The sequence below is a fragment of the Dreissena polymorpha genome, chromosome 11, assembly GCF_020536995.1.
Source record: "Dreissena polymorpha isolate Duluth1 chromosome 11, UMN_Dpol_1.0, whole genome shotgun sequence".
Classification (NCBI taxonomy): domain Eukaryota; kingdom Metazoa; phylum Mollusca; class Bivalvia; order Myida; family Dreissenidae; genus Dreissena; species Dreissena polymorpha.
The window spans coordinates 17,099,579-17,123,635 of NC_068365.1; the positions used below are offsets into that span (position 1 = coordinate 17,099,579).

Genomic DNA, 24,057 nt, shown 5'->3' on the forward strand with positions numbered 1-24,057 from the left:
TGAATTTGTTTCAATTTTGATAAATAACATCATAACAAAGCTCAGCTTTAACGGTGTCTGTTTGTGTGACCAATAAGATAAGATAATCTTTTATTATAGTGACATGTGTTTATGTACAGGGTATTTACAGACATATATACAATGCATAAAAGAACACCCAGCCTTATACATGTAGGCCTATGAGTTACCTTAACAACAGTGTAAAATATAACATGATATATTTGGCGCTGGGTCAGAAGTAACATAAAGTTGGTAGCCAGAGCTGATCATATGCATATGATCAAAAACATACAGCAGTACAACATTTTGATTTGGGTGCTGAAACCAGTAATTCCTTTCGCACTAATAATGGAGCTTGGTCTAAGTTCGGTGTTCTTAATTGTATCTTAGTTGATCATAAAATATATGGTTAGAAATTTCAAAACACAAAACATGCGCTATTTTAATTACTTATGTTAAGTGTATAGTGAATTATAAGATGGGTATTACCAATTTACTTTGCACAAATAATATATCCCGATGTAAACCATTGGCATTATAAACCCATTTGACATTTTTTTTTACATGAATTTAAATGTAGATTGAATTCAGCATTACACACTATTTTCTGAAAACCAGGAAAATGTATAAAACAATTTATGTGAATAATACAACTTCAAATGTTTTATTTTAATGGTCTGAATTACTTATTTTTCTTCACATTGAAGGTTTTAAATCACAATTAATCAGAAAATATTATTACAATAAACAAAATTTCAACCAAAACATATGAAATGAAACATCTGTAGATAAAATTGTAAAACTAATAATTGTGAATGATATCACACGCACCTGACTCCACCTAACTCAAATGTTTTGTCATACACTTTAAGTTAAGGTACTATACAAAAATAAGGAAGAAAATAAACAACAAATAAATCAATTCCCCACACACAACACCAAGTAACTCAAAACTGTACACGTAAAATTAATTTCCTTGACTCAGTCTGTGTTCTAATAAAAGTGGCTTTCACCTACATTCTTGAACCATTTGTTTAAGCATTTGTAGCCATGCTGTAATGAGCACAAACCATTTAATCATCAATTATAATAAGATACACATAGTAGTACTGTCCTGACGGTTAATAACCTACATTTACAACCTCCAACATACATCTTGATGTTATCAACCCATTTACAACCTCCAACATACATCTTGATGTCATCAACCCCTGGCTGCACACACATGTCTGGTTATTTAACCCTTTGCATGCTGGGAAATTTGTCGTCTGCAAAAATGTTGTATGCTGAATTTCTAAAATTAGCAGTTTCTTCGATTTTTTTTTCAAAGAATACTATCAGAATAGCAAACAGTTTGGATCCTGATGAGATGCCACATTCTGTGGTGTCTCATCTGGATCCAACTGTTTGCAAAGGCCTTCAAAATTTGGTTCCAGCACTGAAAGAGTTAACAAAATTTATAATACCTCTTTGTTTTTTATCTCGGTAACAATTTTCAGCTGTCAGTTTAATTGAATAATGAAATGCAAAATATACATTAGACAAATAATAATCAAAGCGCTGAAGACACTGCAGTTGTTTGCTCTTTGAATGTATTTAATATTTAAGTCAACAGGACATGAAGTTCGACATATTATTTGTAGGCCAATTGAACAGTTAGGAAATAAGCAAACACCAATGTTACTTACTTTTAAATGTCTACAGGGGTGAGATGCTTGAAAAAAATAAACGCGGAAAATAACAGTAATTTACAATCTGCCATAATTTTTATACAGGATCCACACTCCACTTATGAGTACAAATATGAAGCTAAATTTAAACACGAAATATATTTAAAAAAAGATATTCAACGTATATCCTTACTTTAAAATAATGTCAAACAAGAGGACCCCCTAACGGGTGCCACGCTCGGCTGCGAAAGCTTGTGAGATTCTTTTTTTTATATCCCCATGTTTTTCGGAGAAAAAGTGGGGATATTGTGGTGATGTGCGTCTGTCTGTCTGTCCGTCTGTCTTGGCCACCTGGTCCTCCTACACTATTAGCACTAGAACCTTGAAACTTACACACATGGTAGCTATGAGCATATGTGCGATGGTGACAGTGACGGAATTTCGATCTGACCCCTGGGTCAAAAGTTATGGGGGTTATGGCGGGGCCGGGTCAGAGATTCTCACTCATTTTTTAATGTTATTTTACATTAACTTCTTCATTTCTGCACCGATTTACTTCAAATTGATACTGAGCCTCTCTTATGTCAATATGGTAAATCTCAACTATGCATGGCCCCATTACCAACCCTGGGGCTACCCGGCCACATAGGCCACGCCCACCCAAAATTATCTTTTACTATAATTTCTTAATTTCTACACCGATTCACTTCAAATTGATACTGAACCTCTCTTATGACAATACGGTCAATCTCAGCTGTGCATGGCCCCATTACACACCCTAGGGCACCCTGCCCACATAGGCCACGCCCACCCAAAATTGCCTTTTACTATAATTTCTGCATTTCTACACCGATTCACTACAAATTGATACTGAACCTCACTTATGACAATACGGTCAATCTCAGCTATGCATAGCCCCATTACCAACCCTGGGGCACCCAGCCCACATAGGCCACGCCCACCCAAAATTGCCTTTTACTATAATTTCTTCATTTCTACACCGATTCACTTAAAATTGATACTGAACCTCTTTTATTACAATATTGTCAATCTTAACTATGCATGGCACCATTACCAACCCTGGGACGACCCGCCCACATAGGCCACGCCCACCCAAAACTGCCTTTTACTATAATTTCTTCACTTCTACACCGATTTACTTCAAATTAATACTGAACATCTCTTATGATAATACCTTCAATCTCAACTATGTATGGCCCCATTACCAACCCTGGGGCGCCCTGCCCATACATGTAATAGGCCACACCCACCCAAAATTGTCTTTTACTATAATTTCTTCATTTCAACACCGATTCACTTCTAATTGATACTGAACTTCTCTTATGACAATACGGTCAATCTCAACTATGCATGGCCCAATTACCAACCCTGTGGCACCCCTGGGTCAAACATGCGGCGTGGGGATACGCGTCGGCCTCTGCCGCGCCATTTCTAGTTTAAGATGTCACAGTGACCTTGACCTTTGACCGAGTTACCCAAAATGGGTTTGGCGTGTAGAACTTTTACTAAAAGTAAAAGTAAAAATACCCATTTTGGGTAACTCGGTCAAAGGTCAAGGTCACTGTGACATCTTAAACTAGAAATGGCGCGGCAGAGGCCGATTTTTTTTACTATCCTTTTTTTTTTATTAAAGTCTTTTACTATAATTTCTTCATTTCAACACCGATTCACTTCTAATTGATACTGAACTTCTCTTATGACAATACGGTCAATCTCAACTATGCATGGCCCAATTACCAACCCTGTGGCACCCCTGGGTCAAACATGTGGCGTGGGGATACGCGTCGGCCTCTGCCGCGCCATTTCTAGTTTAAGATGTCACAGTGACCTTGACCTTTGACCGAGTTACCCAAAATGGGTTTGGCGTGTAGAACTCATCAAGGTGCATCTACATATAAAGTTTCAAAGTTGAAGGTGGAAGCACTTTGATTTAGAGGCAATGTTAAGGTTTTTATTAAAGTTTAATATTAGAGGTCACAGTGACCTTGACCTTTGACCTAGTGACCCAAAAATGGGTGTGGCATGTTGAACTCATCAAGGTGCAACTACATATGAAGATCAAAGTTGTAGGTGGAAGCACTTTGATTTTAGAGCCTATGTTAACGTTTGATATTAGAGGTCACAGTGACCTTGACCTTTGACCTAGTGACCCAAAAATGGGTGTGGCGAGTAGAACTCATCAAGGTTCATCTACATATGAAGTTTCAAAAATTGTAGGTGGAAGCACTTTGATTTTAGAGCCAATGTTAAGGTTTAAGCATGACGCCTACGGCGGACGAGCTGGCTATGACAATAGCTCGGGTTTTCTCCGAAAAACAGCCTCGCTAAAAATTGCGTTTTTAAATAATACAATTAAAAACAAAGTTTTATTTTTTTTTATCACTTGTTAGTTGCATATTCACCGCCTGAAATGTGCGTTATAAAGTGCATGTATATTCAAACCCCACTTCAATGTTTGTACATAAAAATTATCACATCTAAATATAAGGTTTGTAAATATTTGATTAACACGCAGTTTTCATTTGAAATATACAAATAATACATTCAGAAGCTGCGTTATGCGAAAATGGGTATTATGGCGCTCTATGCTAGCTCTAGCTCATGCTCAGTCTGGTCAGGAGCTGTGCTGTCCACTATAAATCACTGGTCAGGAGCTGTGCTGTCCACTATAAATCACACAAGGTTTCGTGGCAGTCTGGTCAGGAGCTGTGCTGTCCACTATAAATCACACAAGGTTTCGTGGCAGTCTGGTCAGGAGCTGTGCTGTCCACTATAAATCACACAAGGTTTCGTGGTCTAATTAGTTATCTTCTGATTAGGCCGCAAGATGTGCAGGCTGGGCTATACCTACGCTTGCAGTATATGTCATAATACTCATTTTCGCATGTCACAGGTCTTTACAAATCTCTGTGCTTCTTATAAATGGAACATTTAAGCACAAAACTTTTCACTAGAAAATTGAAGTCAAACTGTCGGCAAATTTCGGTAGCCTATTCAGTCTTTCAAGAATGATTTCCATACCGACTGGCCAAGTAATGCAAACATTTGTGGTTAGATAATGAATCGATGTCCTTCCTATCATGACACTATACTATTTTGGAAACTTCTGTTTTCTCATCTTGAAAGCAAAACTGTGCCATCAACGTTTATCGATAGTCCATTATGTCTTCCAACGGCAAGTTAGTGACCCAGTACTGTGTCAAAATGCCAAGATGTGAAAAGCTGGTTGTAATATTAATATAAGTATTATTTACATGTAAACATACTTCAAACACAATTTAAACGTGATCAAAACAAACATTTTTGTTGTTTTCTTTTGAGTTTTAGCAAATATGGATAAATTATTTCTGATTGTCTTTTTTTTTGCAATTATAAGCATATACATGTAACTTATCTGACTTCATGAAACAATAATGAAATGGAATTTATATGCATATAAAAATAAAACAGATTTCTTTTTTTGCTTTACAGAATGAAATAATACTTCTCTTGATCACTTAGTAAAATGGTTTTCCAGTTTTTGAGTTGATCTAGTGGGAATTGACTGTTATTATTAGTTTACTTATTAATATCCTCAGCTGCTGTGCTGTGCATGTGTATGTGTGTTTTTCAGAGTTCATTTACAAGTCCCACTGCGTCTTTGAAAATGCATCTACTGGTGGACCTTCATCTCTGAACTTTAAGGAGAGCTGTGTTACGCAATTTTAACATAACATGCAGTGGACTATTTTCATTATGCAAAAATGTTATGTAAAGTATACTCTTCCGCGCCGCGAACTCTTACTGAGCACATTACCAGAAATTAATACTTATGTTACTATATTTAGTAACAAAATGTAACTATATATAGTAACAAAATTGACTCAAATGCATGTGATTATCGGTCAAAGCAAGGTGATTATCACGGCCAAATGTTGATAATCGATAATCAGCCCGGAGTTAAAGCACGTGACGTTACGGACAACTTATATCCGATGTTTATAATAATAAAATAACAAGGACGTGCTTTTTTGTCTTATTTTTTTATTCCATCCGTTATTTTATATTGATTTTAATCACACTTTTTAAAAATAATTGTTGCAAAATTTACCTTCACCAAAAACATGATTAACGAAATCGAATGATTGTTGGAGCCATTACACAAAATTGATTCCTAATGATGCATGACAAACACACAATCCGAAACAAGTTTTGGATTCGTTCAATGCTACAAAATATTTAACTGTTAAATATAAATCCTCCACGACGGAATTGTTGTCCCTAAAATCCAGAAAGTCTAGTTAAAACTGTGTTTGGTCACAGAAATTACATCACGTTAGATACGTCATAAATTGCGTGATCAATTGAGTGAAAATTAAAGTACGGAAAGCTGGTTCTGTAATAAATAGTACAGTAAATGGGGGTTAAGTATTTAAGACGTTAATACCATCGTTGCTTGAGGGCATACGGCCTTCCGGGCGATTATTCACTCTGCGTGACGATTATCACTTCTGGCCCTCAAGAAATGAGGTATTAACCTCTAACTAAATAAATCTTTTAAGCCAGGTAAATCATACTTTTTTCATAGTTATATAATTTCAATATTGTGCATAGTTGATGTTATACATTTATGTATCTAATGGGTAAATCAAAACTCTATCATTACTTACATATACAGATCATTTGCTACAGTTATGTGCAAAACAACATACTAAAAACAAGCATTTGCATATATATATGAAGTTCAATGTCTATCATGTGCAGAAGGCATTTTGGTCTTTTTTGTCAGTTGTAAGTTTCATTTCATTATTTTTGTCATCAATTTAAAAAACATTTACATCATGATTAAGTATTATCATGTGCTTTGCTTTTTATAGGGCTTTGTTCCATGGTTGATCAAATACACCAGTATATATTGGAAATATTAAAGTAACATAGATACTCAAAAACAATAGATACTCAAAAACAACTAATATTTCGCAAAATATTTTGTAACATTAAGTCAACCCATATAAAACAAGAGCTGTCACCATAGGATGACTTATGCCCCCTATAAACGCTTGATAGAAGTTATGAGCTTTTTTCGAAATCTAAACACAGATTTCGAGACCTAAACGCGGACCCATAGTTCAAGGTCAAGGGCACAGGGGTCAAAATTTGTGTGTGTATGGAAGGCCTTGTCCATATACACATGCATGCCAAATATGAAATTGCTATCTGAAGCGACATAGAAGTTACGAGCATTTTTCTAAACCTAAACGCAAAGTGTGACAGACAGACGGACGGACAGTCCGATCAATATATATGCCCTCCTTGGGGGGCATAAAAACAGCATTTCTTATGGCAATAGCCAAAATCTCAACACTAAGATGCGGTATAGTAACATAGATTTGACGAGATACAAAATGCTTGTTTTTATTTTTTTGTGGAACAAAATTAATTTCAAGATATTCATTTTTAAAGAACACTAAATTTGTACATAAGCATGTGTTAAATATCTATTGTCCCGAAAAAAACAACTAAGACAACACTGTATTATGTGAATTGGGAATAAGACATCAAACTGGGAATGGACATCATTTTGGTGATTTTCTAAAACAAAACTATTCATTTCATGATCAACATATATTTACATATATATCTTAGAGCATTTTGTATCTTGTTAACAGACCATTCTTGAGATGGAAACAAGCTCTAACAAATGGGCCTGAAAGGCCAAAAGTGGCTCACCTAAGATAAAAAGAAATGACCTGGTTTATCAAGATATCACTGGAACAAATGTTCTAACTAAGTTTCATGAAGAATGAACAACAAATGGCCCCCTGGCGGCCATGTTTTTCAACAGACCTGAACCGTTTTTTAACTCTTCCAAGATATCATTGGGACAAATCTTCTGACAAAGTTTTGTGAACATCCGACAATATATTATGTGGCCGCTACAGTGTTAACAAGGCAATTATTCATGACGCACAACGGAAGACAGAAAATTGACAAAAGGTGATCACAAAAGTTAACCATGAGCAAAAAATATTATGCTCATAAAGATTGTCACCATGTTTGAAGATGATATTATTAAAACTAATTGAGTAAACTATATCAATATATGATAACAGCATTTGCACTCAGCAAGTGTCATTCAGATTGAACTAAAAAAAGTATTCACAATGTTTAACTATAAACAATTGTAGACATACAAAACAAGATTTTACTACTAAGCCATATACGGAAAATTGCCCCGCCCCTTGCAAGCCATTTTTTTCAAGACAACATAATTATTTTCGAACTCATCCAAGATATCATTGAGACCAATCTTCTGACCAAATTTCACGAAGATTGGAAATAAATGTGGCCTCTAGAGTGTTAACAAGGTTTTACTATAGCCATATAAGGAAAAATGCCCCGCCCCTGGTGGCCATGTTTTTAAAGCAACCAAAACCATTTTTGAACTCATCCAAGATATCATTGGGACAAATCTTCTGACCAAGTTTCATGATGATCGGAAAATAAATGTGACCTCTAGAGTGTTAACAAGGTTTTACTATAGCCATATAAGGAAAATAGCCCCGCCCCAGTGGTGGCCATGTTTTTCAACCAACCGGCATTATTTTTGAACTCGTCCAAGATATTATTGGGATGAATCTTCTGACCCAGTTTCATGAAGATCGGACTATTAATGTGGCCTCTAGAGTGATTTTACTATAGCCTTATAGCCAGATAAGGAAAAATGCCCCGCCCCTTGGCGGCCATGTTTTTCAAGCAAATGTAACCATTTTCGAACTAATCCAAGATATTATTAAGACAAATCTTCTGACCATATTTCATCAAGATTGACAATAAATGTGGCCTCTAGAGTGTTAACAAGGTTTTACTATATATAATGTAGCCATATAAGGAAAAATGCCTCACCCCTGGCGGCCATGTTTTAAAAATAACCGGCATCATTTTCGAACTGGTCCAAGATATTATTGGGATGAATCTTCTGATTAAGTTTCATGAAGATTGGACAATAAATGTGGCCTCTAGAGTGTTAACAAGATTTTACTATAGCCATATAAGGAAAAATGCCCCGCCCCTTGGCAGCCATGTTTTTCAAGCAAAGGTTACGATTATTGAACTCATCCAAGATATCAGTGGGACAAATCTTCTGAGCAAGTTTCATGAAGATTGGAAAATAAATGTGGCCTCTAGAGTGTTAACAAGGTTTTACTATAGCCATATAAGGAAAAATGCCCCGCCCCCTGGCGGCCATGTTTTTCAACCAACCGGCATCATTTTCGAACTCATCCAAGATATTATTGGGATGAATCTTCTGACCAAGTTTTATGAAGATCAGACAAAAATGTGGCCTCTAGAGTGTTAACAAGATTTTACTATAGCCATATATAGCCATATAAGGAAAAATGCCCCGCCCCTTGGCAGCCATGTTTTTCAAGCAAACGTTACCATTTTCGAACTCATCCAAGATATCATTGAAACCAATCTTCTGACCAAATTTCATGAATATTGAACAATAAATGTGGCCTCTAGAGAGTTAACAAGGCAAATGTTGACGCCGCACAACGCACAACAGACAAAAAGCGATCACAAAAGCTCAGGTGAGCTAAAATGGCCATTTTTGAGCGTTATGTAGTCTCACTCGAAAAAAGCTTGAATATAAAATAGAGAATTCTCTAAATATCACACTGAAATTATGCATTTATTGGTCTGGCTTATGCAGAATTCTATCCTGCAAATATTGCTTCTTGAATTAAAGAAATTGGTAAAATATAATTGATTTCATAAGCAAAATACCGTCAAAAGAAGTTTTGTTTCAACACTGAAATTCAAACACTAATCTGTTTTTATATGCCAACATTTTGTATAAAATAACATTTATTATAACTTTTATTGATATCTACAACTTGACTTTATATAATAATAAGAAGTAAAACCATTTAAATCACATGGCTAGCCAAGAAATTCAAATGAGAGCTTGTTCTTTGTCAAACTTTCCAGTTCTAAATTGTGTAGTGTCTGTAACCTTTACGAGTTTATATGGCAATAATTTTGTTGTTTCATTATGGAAAAGTATAAATCCTACAAATGCTCATGTGGTCGCGGTGGTGTAGTTGATGAGGTGTCCGCCTAGCGATCAGGAGTTTGTGGGTTCGCTCCCTACTTGGGAAGGGTTCTCATTATCTCCTCCATAGACACCAAGTACTGGTTCTTCCCAGGAAACAGACTCGACAGTGTCCATATCTGCCTATAATACTTGAAAAAGCGGTTGGCAGTAAACAGAGATAGATAGATGTGTATCCATGTGATGTCCAAGTTGGCCAAAATTGGTGGTGATGTATTGTACCAAAACATTGTTTTTCTAAATAGACAATTCCATCTTATGCAGTGATTTTTTTTGCTTTTGTTTGTTACAGCCTGTGCCATTTGAATTGGCAAAATTAGCGCGATAAACCATGACATTGGAAAAAATAGTGCGTTAAGCCATGAAATTGGGAAAAATTAAGCAATATAAATATGATTAAAAGTAACAGAATTAAAATTGTTTTTAAGTGCATGTTCAGGGGGTTTCTAGCCATTTGGGGAAAAGGAGTCTGGTCAAATTGGGATTGCTTTAATTGATAAAAGTGTCAAATTTGGGAAATATTTATCGACAAAAAGGACTAAATTAAAGTTATATATTTTGTAGGATGTTTAAAAAATAAAGTTGAGATCTAGAGTTAAGAAATTATAAGTCAGAAATCATAAGTCATAAGAGACTTCTTTCTTATTTTTTTATTATTATTATTTTTTTTTAATTAGGCTTTTTTGGGGAAATGTTGGTAAGCTTTTTGGGAAAAAACGTTGATTTTTGCAATTGAGAAGCAGCTGAAAATCGGCGTTAATTTTTAGCAAAAACAATCACTCTTATGTGATGTATAACCCATTCCGATAATATTTGCGAAACTGTCTGACTTTGTGTCGAACAAAAAACAACAATCTGTAAAACTTTGGTTAAAAATGAACTCGAAACTTGGAAAATGTAAAAAAAAACAACAACTTTGGACTGGTTTATATATATATTTTACTTTTACAAATTTGTTTAAATTAAAAATATAACAGATTTTAGAAACCAGTCGAAAAGTGATTATTGCTAATATTCGCACTTACCTGCTACGAAATGTCTCGGAGGGTTCACAAAATTACAGCCCCCCCCCCCCCCCCTAGAAAGTAACCTGCATTTACAAATTAATTAAACAAAAGTAATAAAGATGAAACAGTCGCGAAAAAACCTCTTGCTGCACTGACATGTTGCCATCTTAATTTTCACGTGATACCCCCTATGAGAATACTTAGTGTTTTTACTTGTAATGTATAACAAGAGCACCGCATAACAGGTGCCACGCTCGGCTACGGGTGCAGTTTTGAATAAGAGCACCGCCTTGCGGGTGCAGACCGCTCATCTATTTTTCTTTTTAAAGGTGTAGGGACCTATCTCAATTTCAATCACAAAGGAGGGAGGGGTGGAGTGGAGAGGGGTGTATAAGAGGAGAGGGGTGTATAGTGTGGGTGTGTGGTCATTTATTACATTATCTTCCAAAAATGCAAAAAAAATGCAAAAAAAAAAAATGGGGGGGGATTCTTGGGTGGGATGGTTGGACGGTATTTCAAAAATAAAATAATAAAAATAAAAATTTGTGTTTTTAAACCATGTTTGAAAAAAACAAGAGATGTGTCTGTCAGAAACACAATGCCCCCTATTGCGCTGCTTTGAATTTTTCTCTCTCTTTTTTCTTCCACCACTCAAAATGTGCAGCTTTATGAGAACGCCGCTTTGAAATATATTTTTTTGGACCTTTGACCTTGAAGGATGACCTTGACCTTTAACTTCCACCACTCAAAATGTGCAGCTTAATGATAACACCGCTTTGAAATTTATTAATTTTGACCTTTGACCTTAAAGGATGACCTTGACCTTGAAGAATGACCTTGACCTTGAACTTCCACCACTCAAAATGTGCAGCTTCATGAGAATGCTGCATTGAACATTTTTTTTTTGACCTTGAAGGATGACCTTGACCTTGAACTTCCACCACTCAAAATGTTCAGCTCCATGAGATGCACATGCATGCCAAATATCAAGTTGCTATCTTCAATATTGAAAAAGTTATGGCCAATGTATAAGTTTTTTCAGACGGACGGACAGACTGAATGACATACTGACGGACAGTTCAACTGCTATATGCCACCCTACCGGGAGCATTAAAATTATATTTTGGGGTTTTCACACAAAACTTAACCAAAATTTTCAATTTTCTAAGTATAAAAAGGGCACATAATTATGTCAAAATGCAAGCCAGAGTTATCTAACTTTGCCTGCCCAGTCCCCTCATGATAGATACCAAGTTTGAATGCAATAGCATTGATACTTTATGAGAAAAGTGGACCTAAACGCAAAACTTAATCGGACGCCGACGTCAAGGTGATGACAATAGCTCATAATGTTTTTTCAAAAAATAGATGAGCTAATAAATAAAAGCTTGTTAGATTGTTTTTTGTTTTAGAAGTCACAGTGACCTTGACCTTTGACCTAGTGATCCCAAAATGGGTGTGGCGTGTAGAACTCATCAAGGTGCATCTACATATGAAGTTTCAAAGTTTTAGGTGGAAGCACTTTGATTTTAGAGCAAATGTTAAGGTTTTAGCATGACCCAGACGACACGACACGACGAGCTGGCTATGATTATACCTCAGGTTTTCTCTGAAAACGCCAAGCTAAAAAATCACATACCCTGTAACTGTCTTAAAATTTGACTGAAAGTTTTACCTGTTTTGATAGAACGGGTTTTAATTAAGTTGATATTTTATTTCATTTGGAATTGTAAAACATTCTGAACGTCAATTATTAAAATAAACTTTATAAAGGGTCTTTTCTATCATTTGGTTAAAAAAGAAAGAGGTCCGGTAAAATCTGGTGAGGTCCGGTTAATTTTAAAAGTAATAAGACCTCATGTCCGGTAAGATTTTTTGTCTATTGCATGGGTCGGATGTAATGTTGCATCTCTATTTACCTATGCAGCCAAGAGGAAAAAAGTGATGCAATAACTCTCTTGATTAAATAAATATACCCATTTGCTAGTCCAACTTGTTGACGCTCTCAAATATTCAGCTACTTTTTTATATTGGTAATATTTGGAGCATACAGCGGGGGAAAGACCAAAACAATGGTGGAAAGTTTTCCTTCTTTGTCTATATTGTTGCGCAAGTATTTAGTGTGCAACATTCAAGCCCCGATATCAGACAGTTATACTGCAACACGGTTGACTCACGGTACTTGAGGAATATTCACTTGCGTCTAGAAACCATCTTCATATATCAGATATAGGATTTAAAGGACAATAATATTAAAATTAACTTTATTTGAAAACTGCCTTTTTATGACGAAAATCCTTCAATATTAACTGCCCTCTTAACAAATTCAACACCACTGTCCGCTATTGTTGTTTATTTTTTCTCCCGGTAGATTCGCGGTAAATAGGTTAAACAGCATGACATACCTTTCAAAGTAACAATCAATAAAGTATATACAAATTTAAATATATGGAATTTTTAGACAACACATAAAATAAATAGCACAGTTATATTCAAGCAATGTCATATTTTTTCGTTGCGACAATTAACTGAACTCTAAAAATTCAAATATTGTTTAAGTCTGAGGTTTACGACATTTAATAACCAAAAATCGTTTCCAATCTGTAGCGAGAGATGTTTTCTGTCAGATTTGACAAGTAGGTCACGCAGATTTGTTTATAAACAAAATCCAGAGGGCTCTAATGAAATACCGTGACTTAACCTGACCCGCAAGTTAACCGGGTTTGAGTATAATATCAACGGATTGCAATCATATTTACATACATGTACCTGTGCAGATAATTCATTTCTCAATAATGTTCATCAACAATTATGTAATGACACTTTGAATTTTGCATGCCTGAGCCATTTAAATCCAACCACTATTCAAATCTTCAATATCTCTCGATTCGCTCGCTGTGTAGATATTTATCGAAAAACAGCCTCGATGTAAACCAAGCAGGGTTGGCACCAATCGACCGACCCCAGTCAATACTCCCTAAGTGGTCATTACTGGTCGATTTGAACTTTACCCCCAATTTTTATTAATAGTCCATGCTTAATTAAACAATATCGATAATATAAATTAAACAGATATGTTGCCAATAATGTCTTAAGCTGAACATGTCATCATAATCACATCATAAAGGCATTGTCAAAATGTGTTTTGTTGAACTGTCACAAATTCACCAGGTAATGTCTTGATCTCCACGGAGAAACCAGTAACACACAACTAACTTGGCAGCTTTCTGGATTCCTAAACGGTTTCTGAGTTTTGTTTGGATGGTACCAAAGTTGGAGAAGATTCTCTCTCGAGACGCTGAGCTGCTTGGCATTGGGAGAAATTTCATGGCTAGCTCACAGAGTTTTTCACCAAGAACTTGGTTCTTGATCTTACCACTTTGGCACTCACTTCAAGTGAACATTCTTTACTTTTTGCAACTGTCTTAGTCCCTTCTGTTAATAAGTGATAACATCCCCACATAGGATCTTTGGGTTTCATTTTAAGGCTTCTGATTTAGACAATGTTAAAACTGTGAATGAAAAGAAGGAATGATAATTTTCAATCAACCAGAATTGGCGAGTAATGACCAGTATTGACCGGTTTAAACCAGGTATTGACCACCGGCCCGGTCAATACTCAAACGGTCAATATGCCAACCCTGAAACCAAGTGGAGTAAATGTGAAGAATGAAAGCCGGAACACACAGTTTGTGTTTAATAGTCAGTTGTGGCGCAGAACGTTATACAGTAATGCGCTGTTATATCACTTTTCTGGATTAATTGAGCACTTTTTTTTTTCTAAAGTGACAATTAATAATTTGCAAGTTCTGAAATAAATAACATCTTTTATTTTCATACGGTACATAAATAATAGTGATACAGATCGTACGGTATACTGTCCTTTGTAACGTAGAATGTAAGAACATATGACAACGCAGACAGAGGTGTGAAAAAGACATGCATAAGTTGCTGAAACTAAGAAGAGTGAATAAAAACTGCATCATATCTGTTTTGAACATATGCTTATTAAATCGACAAAGATGAGCATACTAGATCTACTTAGGTAAAAGTCTGTGTTAAAAACTCATGTTAAATAAAATTACACTTACACTCCGTAATACCTTCTTATGATTGGTTGATATTTAAATCAGTTTCATAACATTTAGAGAGGTCAGTAATTGTAAGGCAATTTAAGCAAAAGTTAAACTCAAGAATTGATGACTTTCTATTTACAATTCGACGATGTTTGAGGTAAAAATGGACTTCTGAACTAAAACTGTATGAGTTGGTAATGTTATTTTGCAATTTTACGCAAATTGATGAAAATTTAAACTTTCTTTTTTCTACCATGTCATTGGTCCTTCGCCGATATGTTCCAAAGAATTTAGCACATTTAAAAAGTATCTTTATGATAAATTCTTTGCACGTCTTATAAATACTATAATAATAATAAGACTAACCAATTTGCAAGTTGTTACTTTGGAAAATTCCGAAAATAAACGTTTGACAAAGCAATCAAGATGACAATAACTAGTAAAAATTTATTTTGAAATTATCGTATCAAGTAAACGATATCAACGTGTTTTAGCCTAAACTTTAGGTACGAACGACACCTGAAACGAACCATCAAAATATTGCGTCATCAACATATTGTTTACAACGTTCAAGATAAATATAAGTGATGGCGTGAATATCAGCCTGATATCTGTACACAATACTTATCCAAAACCTTTTTATTTCCTCACCAATATGTCCTTTATGCAAGAAAAATGAACGAACAGTTGGTAGGGCAGCTGTCTGTTTCAAACTCGTTCGGGAACAAATCCACAAACTAGACTGGTTCCGCACCAAGTGCATTACATGCGTCCTGGTTTCCGGCGCAGCACTTAAAAGTTCATTTCGCGGAACGAGTTTTATCAAAGTCCTTTTTAACTACAGTGCATTTGGTTATAAATCTATAATAAAGTATTGTCATGTTCAAATCGCAATAAATTGGAAATAAATCAAAATTTATAATTTTCATGTTCAAATCACAATTAAAATGACAAACTGAGATTATTCCGAGATTATCTAAGTTATTGAAAACTGATATATATTTACCGGTTGATATATCGGTCAAATCGATAATACGATAAATAAAGCTATCGTATTACATGTAGTTCATGGGTATGGAATGGCCTTGAAAGCTTAAATACAGACACAATCCCTAACGTATTCATTCACTGAAAGGTTATGACAATATATGTTTATTGTGGAAGCATATTTGTGCCACTACTTACCAGATGTAATAACGTGAAAATAATGGCGGATTTCGCGAAAAAAACAACGTTTTTCTCGATAACAGATAAATGTTCACGAAAAGAAAATAAATTATGTTAACACGAATTTTTCCCTGTTAGTGCTCTAAACTGCCACCACATAAAGATAAATTACAGTTTTCACGAAAATAAATCACTTATCTCGAAAACAGATAACTTTTCATAAAACCTTACTTTTCGTGAAAACTTTTCACGAAACCTTAAAAAATTCGCGAAAATTGCCAGATCTAAAAATAGATGCACTTCAGAGCCTTTAACGTGAATACCTAACGTGGTGTTCTACGCGTGGTCTGTTAGTATGTTTTAATTAACTTAAACAAAATAGATCTATTAATTGTATAATATAGTGATATTAATTGTTATTAAAAATGTTTGAAATGTGTTTGTTCTACACTTCTTTTATAAATATAATTTGGGAAGGCACGTATTCATAAAAATCAATGTTTTCACTGGTAAACTTATATTTTTTGTTACAGCTGTCCCAGAGCTTTTTTTACTTTTTGCTGTGTCTGAGGCACTTTATAAAACCTTGTAAGACCTAAATTATTTAACATGAAGTGTTAAAAGTGTTAGTATGGTCTTTCGTGAGTGTTTTGTTTTTTTTCTTTTCAAAGTATTACCTATCCTAGAATTCCAACATGCCAGATTTTCAGATGTAGATATTGCGATACCTTTTTAGACTGTGAGCACATGCTGTGCTACGTTTGCAGGTGCGAAGAAAGGGGTTCGATATGCCCCATTTGCAGGTGTCAGTTCAACATGTCAAAAAACTGTTTGCAGGTGCGAAGAAAGGGGTTCGATATGCCCCATTTGCAGGTGTCAGTTCAACATGTCAAAAAACTGTTTTACTTAATAGAACTATATTTCTTGGACTGATTTATGGCGAGGGAGTAGTTGGGTACGATCGATTAACCAATGAAAACCCAGATGGGTGTTTTATACAACCGTAACCAAGCTCATACTATGTACTATGTAGTTTTAATCAATATTTAATGAAAAGATTTGAGAAATACCCAAGGAGGGTGACACTCATGATATTATGATGTTTTTTCATTATTTTGGAAATTAGGTTTTACACACTTGAGCACAAAGTATTTCTTCTTTTAATTTCCTTGCTGTCCTGTTGGTAAATAGTTTTACATAGACTTATTTAGCGTCATCTTAGCCTTGTTTATTTGACTTGAGGGTTTTAAACATGAGATGCCAGCATATATGTTCATGTATACTTGTGCACTGTTGGATTGTGTTTTATAATTGCCATGTTTTTACAATTCTTATAGAGCACTTATTAAACCAGGGTATCTTAAGTGTGGATATTAATTTGTTCAAATTAGGATATTGATTTCAAATTGCTAAATGTCAGATTGACATTACATTGGTAAATATTTTGATATTTTTTTATATAACATAGTTTGTTGAAATTTTTCCAGATTTCATTTCTTACACAATGAAAGTGTATATTTTAGCAATAGTGTCAAATGAACAAATTTATGACAATGGAAGTCATTTTTGATAAGGCTGAAAATAATGAATATTGTAAAATTAACTATAAAATACATTTTCAATTCACCCCAGACATTGCTTGATAGCTGGTAAAAATATTCCTGCTAATGAAAAGGAAACTGTGTCCCTTTATGTAAAACGGTAATTTTTTTAGAATTTTATTCTTGAGAACAAAGTTAAAACTTAAGTTTTCTGATAAAAAATGTATACTTTTAGTAACATTTAATACAATGTTAATGTATACTTTTAGTAACATTTTAATAAAAAAATAACAAATACCAATGAACATAAATGTTATACATTGTCATCTTTGAGATTATTATTAAATAAAGCTTACTCAGTTTAAAAGGCCTGTCTGTGAAGAGTTTGAAATAGTTCTGTATTACACAAATTTTCAAGTTTTTTTCGCATTTAATATCCTTCAGTTTAAGTTGTTATCCCCCCTGATAGGTCGGAGGGGGATATGGGAATCGCGATCGTCCGTCCCTCTGTGTGTCCGTCCCGTTTTTGTCCGGATCATAACTTTGCCATTTATCACTAATCAAATTTCACTCATCCTGCAACGAAGGCTCCCTACTATTAGACGATGTGTCTCGCCGTAAATTAAGATTGCTACCCCCAAGATCAATGTCACACTTATAGGTCAAATGTCCATATATGACAATATGATAGTGTTTCGCGTCCAGAGCATAATTTCGTCATTTATCAAGTAAATTTCTTTTAACTTGGCAAAAGTGATCCCCATCATAAGACGATATGTCGCGCTTTACAAACCAGGGTCCCTACCTCCAAGGTCAAGGTCACTCTTATAGGTCAAATATCTATTTATGACAATATGATACAGTTTTTGGTGTCCGAAGCATAACTTTGTCATTTATCAAGCAAATTTTAATTAACTTGGCTCAAATGTTCCCCATTATTTGATGATGAGTGGCACATAACAACCATGTCCCATTCTTCAAGGTCAATGTCACATATCTATATATGACTATATGATATAATGTTTTGTGTCCGAAACATAACATCTTCATTTATCAAGCAAATTTCATCTAACTTGGCACAAATGTTCCCCATCATTTGCATATTTGTCGCGCTTAACACCCAGGTTCCTACCTCCAATGTCAAGGTCACACTTATAGGTCAACTGTCCATATATGACAATATGATATAGTGTTTCGTGTCCGGGGCATAACTTCGTCATTTATCAAGCGAATTTCATTTAGCTTGGCACAAATGTCCCCCATAATTAAACGATGTGTCACGTTCAACACCCAGGTCATAACCTCCAAGACCAAGGTCACACTTATAGGTCAAATGTCTATATATGACAATATGATACAATTTTTTGTGTCCAAAGCATAACTTCGTCATTTATTAAGCGAATTTTAATTAACGTGGCACATATGTTACCCATCATTTGACGATGAGTAACGCTTAACACCTAGGTCCGTACCTCCAAGGTCAAAGTCACACTTATAGGTCAAATGTCTATATATGACAATATGATACAAGCTTTTGTGTCCTGAGCCTAACTTCGTCATTTATCAAGCAAATTTCATTGAACTTGGCACAAATGTTTCCCATCATTAGATTATATGTTGCTTTTAACACCCAGGTCCCTACCACCAAGATCAAGGCCACTCTTATAGGTCAAATGTCCATATATGATTATATGGTACAATGTTTCGTGTCTGGAGCATAACTTCGTCATTTATTAAGCGCATTTCATTTAACTTGGTTCTAATTTTTTCCCCATCATTAGACAATGTGTCGCTCTTAACACCCAGGTCCCTACCTCCAAGGTCAAGGTCACTCTTATAGGTCAAATGTCCATATATGATTATATGGTACAATGTTTCGTGTCCGCAGCATAACTTTGTCATTTATTAAGCGCATTTCATTTAACTTGGTACTATTGTTCCCCATCATTAGACGATGTGTCGCGTTAAACACCCAGGTACCTACCTATAATGTCAAGGTCACACTTATAGGTCAAATCTCCATATATGATACAGTTTCATGTCTCATTCGTGTCTGGAGAATAACTTCGTCATCTTTCAAGTGAATTTCATTTAACTCGGCACAAAGGTTCATCATCATTGTCCAATGTGTCATGCTTAACAGCCAGGTCCCTACCCACAAGGTCAAAGTCACACTAAGACTTATAGGTTAAATCTCTATTTATGGTACAATGTTTCATGTCCTGCCTGCGTCCGTAGCACAATTTCGTCCGCGAAGTTCTTGTTTTTTTGTTGTTTTTTTCTTCTTATTTTCTTACCTTTTTGATAACATTGATTTCACATTGATTGCTATGCTGTGATATGACAAAAAGTCTGTCTTATTTTATATATTTTTTTTTCTAAAATAAACAGTGTCATTATTAATTTTATTTGCCCTTGCTTGACTTAATCATGTTTATGTGTTTTAGCTCTACTTTTCGACGCATGTTGAGCTATTGTTGTCAGACCATTGTAGTTGAGGACATCAGTCTTGTTTAAGTGTGTGACTGGTGTCCATTTTTCAACAACTATCAAAGGTTTTCACCTCTAACTTTGAACACTTGCAGCCAGTTGTGTAAACTTTGATAAAAGTTATCATTGGTTATCTTTTTCAATATCTTTGGTGTTTGGATAATTTAATTTGGATTCCAATTGTATAAAAAGATTCACGAGACCATCACATGCTTTGGATATTGTTTTGTTGTTGTTAAAGTTAACCAAGGTCTTAACCAATTTGGACAAATTTAAGCAGTGCGCAAAGATAACCGGCGGATAAGATATCCAAGTTTTATACAATGGGCTGTTGTTAACTATCAAAAGGAGAACACCAACTTGCAAGACAGATTATCCAAAAAATATTTTGGCAGAATTATACCCCATTTTCAACGTATATTTGTTCACTTAGATTTTCATTTTATAATAATAATCTAGCACTGCCCTGAGAAAAGTCGAGTGTGTGGATGTCGAACGGTTCTTGTTTAAATATCAGCTTGATTACCATCAAACAAATTCAACTAATACAGCCACCTCTGACTTACCTTTGCACTTTCGCATACTCTGTGTAGTTGAACCTTAACAAATAGTTAGTTGTACATAACTATTGATGTATTTATCCATGTTTACTGGTGTGTTTGAGGTATGTTACTCAAAGGTCAAGGTCACATGTAGACTACTGCATAATAAAAATTAGTTTGGATATGAAACACTCTTATTGTATGGCATAAAACTGCTATTCTCACCCCACATTGGCGAAACAATTCAAGACGAGAAGTGCCTTATGACAACCCCTGCATTCAAGGGAACACGAGAAAATGACACCTGACAGCCCTCTGACACGACTGCAAGAAACAATTATATCAAATTTGACAGTCGTAATGAGTCAGTTTCTCTCGTTTATCTTTAGTCTTTACAGAACCGTCTCAAGGCTCACCTTGTGTTGCATTGTTCATACCGTATGCCCAAAAAATTTATAACTATTTGACAGTATAAGGGCGATTACCACACATGGGCAGAACAGAAGCATTCCATCGTTCATATGACATTTGAAAGTGTTACGCAAACAGTGCAGTGATCCAGAAATTATATTTCCAGACACTCTACCCTTCGTGTAACAGTACTTCCCCCGTGACGGTATTGATTCCATATACACCGTAACCTGGTTTGTGTTTTATTTTTATTTCAGGGTGTTCATAACAAATAAAGTAGCATTTTGGCCACATATTAAAATGATATTTTAAAGCGAAACTGACAAAACATGTATTGTTTTATTGACACACAATCATACATGGCAATGACAGCGCATACAAAGCCAACAGCTTGTTTAAAACTAGTACTTGCTCTGCTTTCAGACACAACTATATCTATTAATTGACATTTTGTCAACCAATGCACAAGTTAGCCAGTTTGTAAAGAAGTATCATTAAGTTCATTTTTGTTTCATTTCCGTGTTAAACGATGCGTTCAATGTACATGATTATTACAGCAAAAAGCTCTGTTCCTTCTTCTCTGTTTCTAGGTGGGTATTGAAGATTCAAATCTCCGACAGCTGCTCTTGCAATTGTCAGGAACTCTTGTGATACACCAAGTTCTGGAGGGCGTTGAGAATACTCCCGTTCCACATCATTTAATTCCCTTTGGTCAACCAGTGATATTTTACAATTTCTTGCGCCATGTACTTCTGGCTGAAAGAACAACACCTCAGGTTTTCCTGCAGGACATGAAATTCGGTTATTTCGACGAACACAATGAGTATTCCAAATATTGCAAACTTCATTCAGGTCTTTACTAATGACAAGAAGAAAAACAATATCTAATGCATTCTAAGTGCACACTATCAGATGTGTCCAGTAATCCGAAATCACTCATATCTTTAAAATGGTTCATCCAGACATTTCCACACATTTCTCTAAGACTTCGCCAAAACCTCTCAATTCAGACATTTCTGTTAGATGAAACATAGACGAAGCTTTGGTTCCCATGGTACTGATCTGCGTCTGTCCATCGTAATGCAATTTGCACATCACGGACAATAGAATTTTCTATACCGCGTCACCGTAAACCCGAACTGGAATGCCATTAATTTCCCTAATGTAATCTAAATAAAGCTAGATATGTACATCGGCAGCACCTCGTGAATCAATGAGTCCTTAAATAAGACGAACCATCTCAAATGTAGCTGCAAGTCCATGATTAATCAGGAGTCTTTGACGCATTTGCCGGTAACCAGCATTTTCACCGGAAGCTGATAACTCAAGCAATATTTCTTGAATAATTTCTTCGAGACTGTGCTGACTTTGGCCTCTAGTCAGGCGGTAACGTCTCAAGACTCGGAAAATTGATCGTTCGCTTGTTATTGTTCCATGTCGTATGGCCATAACTCTAAGAATTTCACGTATAGAATAACCTCTCTGACGATACAAAACAATAAGCTGTGATGATGACATACCCCGAAGATCGGCGTCCTGAATATCGTATGCGGGCATGATCTGGAATTACCATAAAGAAAATTAGAGATCTATTATTCAAATAAAAAATCCAAAGGTCTAACAGGTGGCTTTCCAAAGGGGGAAATTGGTACTGTACCGTTTTCGACCTTTGAACTCTAAATGTGACATTGACACTGTATAGACTGTTGCATTAATGAATACAGAAAAATCGCACATCCATTTCTCACTCAGTAATTTCCATTTTTGTGTCTGAAAATAAATATGTAAAACAGCTTCATGTATTTTCGTCAACAAAGATGCATTTACATAAAAAAATAAAACAATAAAAGGAAACTTACTACTTGCTATAGTATGCACGTACACTCCAGTTCTTGGTCTGTAGGATAAAGACAATGTTCACCGATTGAAGAGCATCTATTTTTATATAACTGGCATCTTTCGCGAATTAATATTCATAATTTCATGAAGTTATCTGATTTCGAGAAAAGTTATTTGTTTTTGCGAAATCTTCCATTATTTTCATGAACATTTTATCTGTATGTGTTGGCAGTTTAGAGCACTAACATGCATAAATTCGTGTTAACATAATATATTTATTTACGTGAAAATTTATCTGTTTTCGCGAAAAGAATTTCTTTTTCGCGAAATCCTCCATTATTTTCATGTTATTTTAAGTTGTTAAGTGGTGGCACAAATATGCTTCCATAGTTTATTAATATTTGGCGTTCTCTTGTAAAAGTAGTGGATAAGAACAAGAATCGCCCTACCCCCATAGAATTTCCGGAGTTTCATTGCTTGCTATATTACATTCCACGCCTTCGATAATCATCTACAAATCACAAGATAACCCGGGCCCTACATATTATTATGCTAACTGATATAAAGCAAGTTGTTATTTTTGGGTCGATGGCCTTGAAACCATTGGTGCACACATGTAGATTCAGTTGAGTAATGCCCAGGCGGATTTAGACGGGGTGGAAACGGAGTACCCACTCCCCTAGGCTAAAATCCGCCAATTTTCGACGCTTTTTTTCTATCACGCTTACATATTTTGATGTTTTAATTTGATAAGATGGATTTTTGAAGTCAATTAGCTGACTGTAATATAAGTTAGCATAATTATATATATATTATATACTTTATTGCCTTCAGGGCGAGTGATTTGTAATTTAGACATAGCATGAAGAAAAATGGGAAACGTCTCACTTATGCCTCAGGCACAAATAGTCCTGTCGCCGGCCAATGTGTCCGATCACTAGGCAACGGGAAGACTGGACCCGTCGGAGCCATCCGCCGCCCGATGCATGCTGCAAAATGACCCGGTGACCGTGCGATCATCGGCCGGCGCAAGACCGTAGATCGAAAAAAAAAACGTTGTCCGCTGATCGGACGGTTTTCTGTCTCTTTTTTGTGACTGAGGTATTAAACTGTGTCACTCATCGGACGGCTTCGACGGGTCCAGTCTTCCAGATGCCTGGGGATCGGACACATCGGCCGACGACCAGATTTTTTG

At 35.5% G+C, this 24,057-nt stretch overlaps 1 protein-coding gene across 3 annotated transcripts in view; it reads right to left on the reverse strand.

The window, feature by feature from the left end:
• Positions 1 to 23,330, reverse strand: part of LOC127851040 (bifunctional methylenetetrahydrofolate dehydrogenase/cyclohydrolase, mitochondrial-like) — a 40,192-nt gene extending 16,862 nt beyond the window's left edge. Inside the window, exon 1 of one of the 3 annotated variants that reach the window (XM_052384500.1) lies at positions 23,312 to 23,330. The gene's annotated coding sequence lies outside the window, so the exon portion shown is untranslated. Of the gene's footprint in view, positions 1 to 6,340; positions 6,406 to 15,523; positions 15,683 to 23,311 lie in introns of those variants that run through there. The other 2 variants (XM_052384497.1, XM_052384498.1) reach the window with 2 other exon arrangements.
• Positions 23,331 to 24,057: the final 727 nt, after the last annotated feature.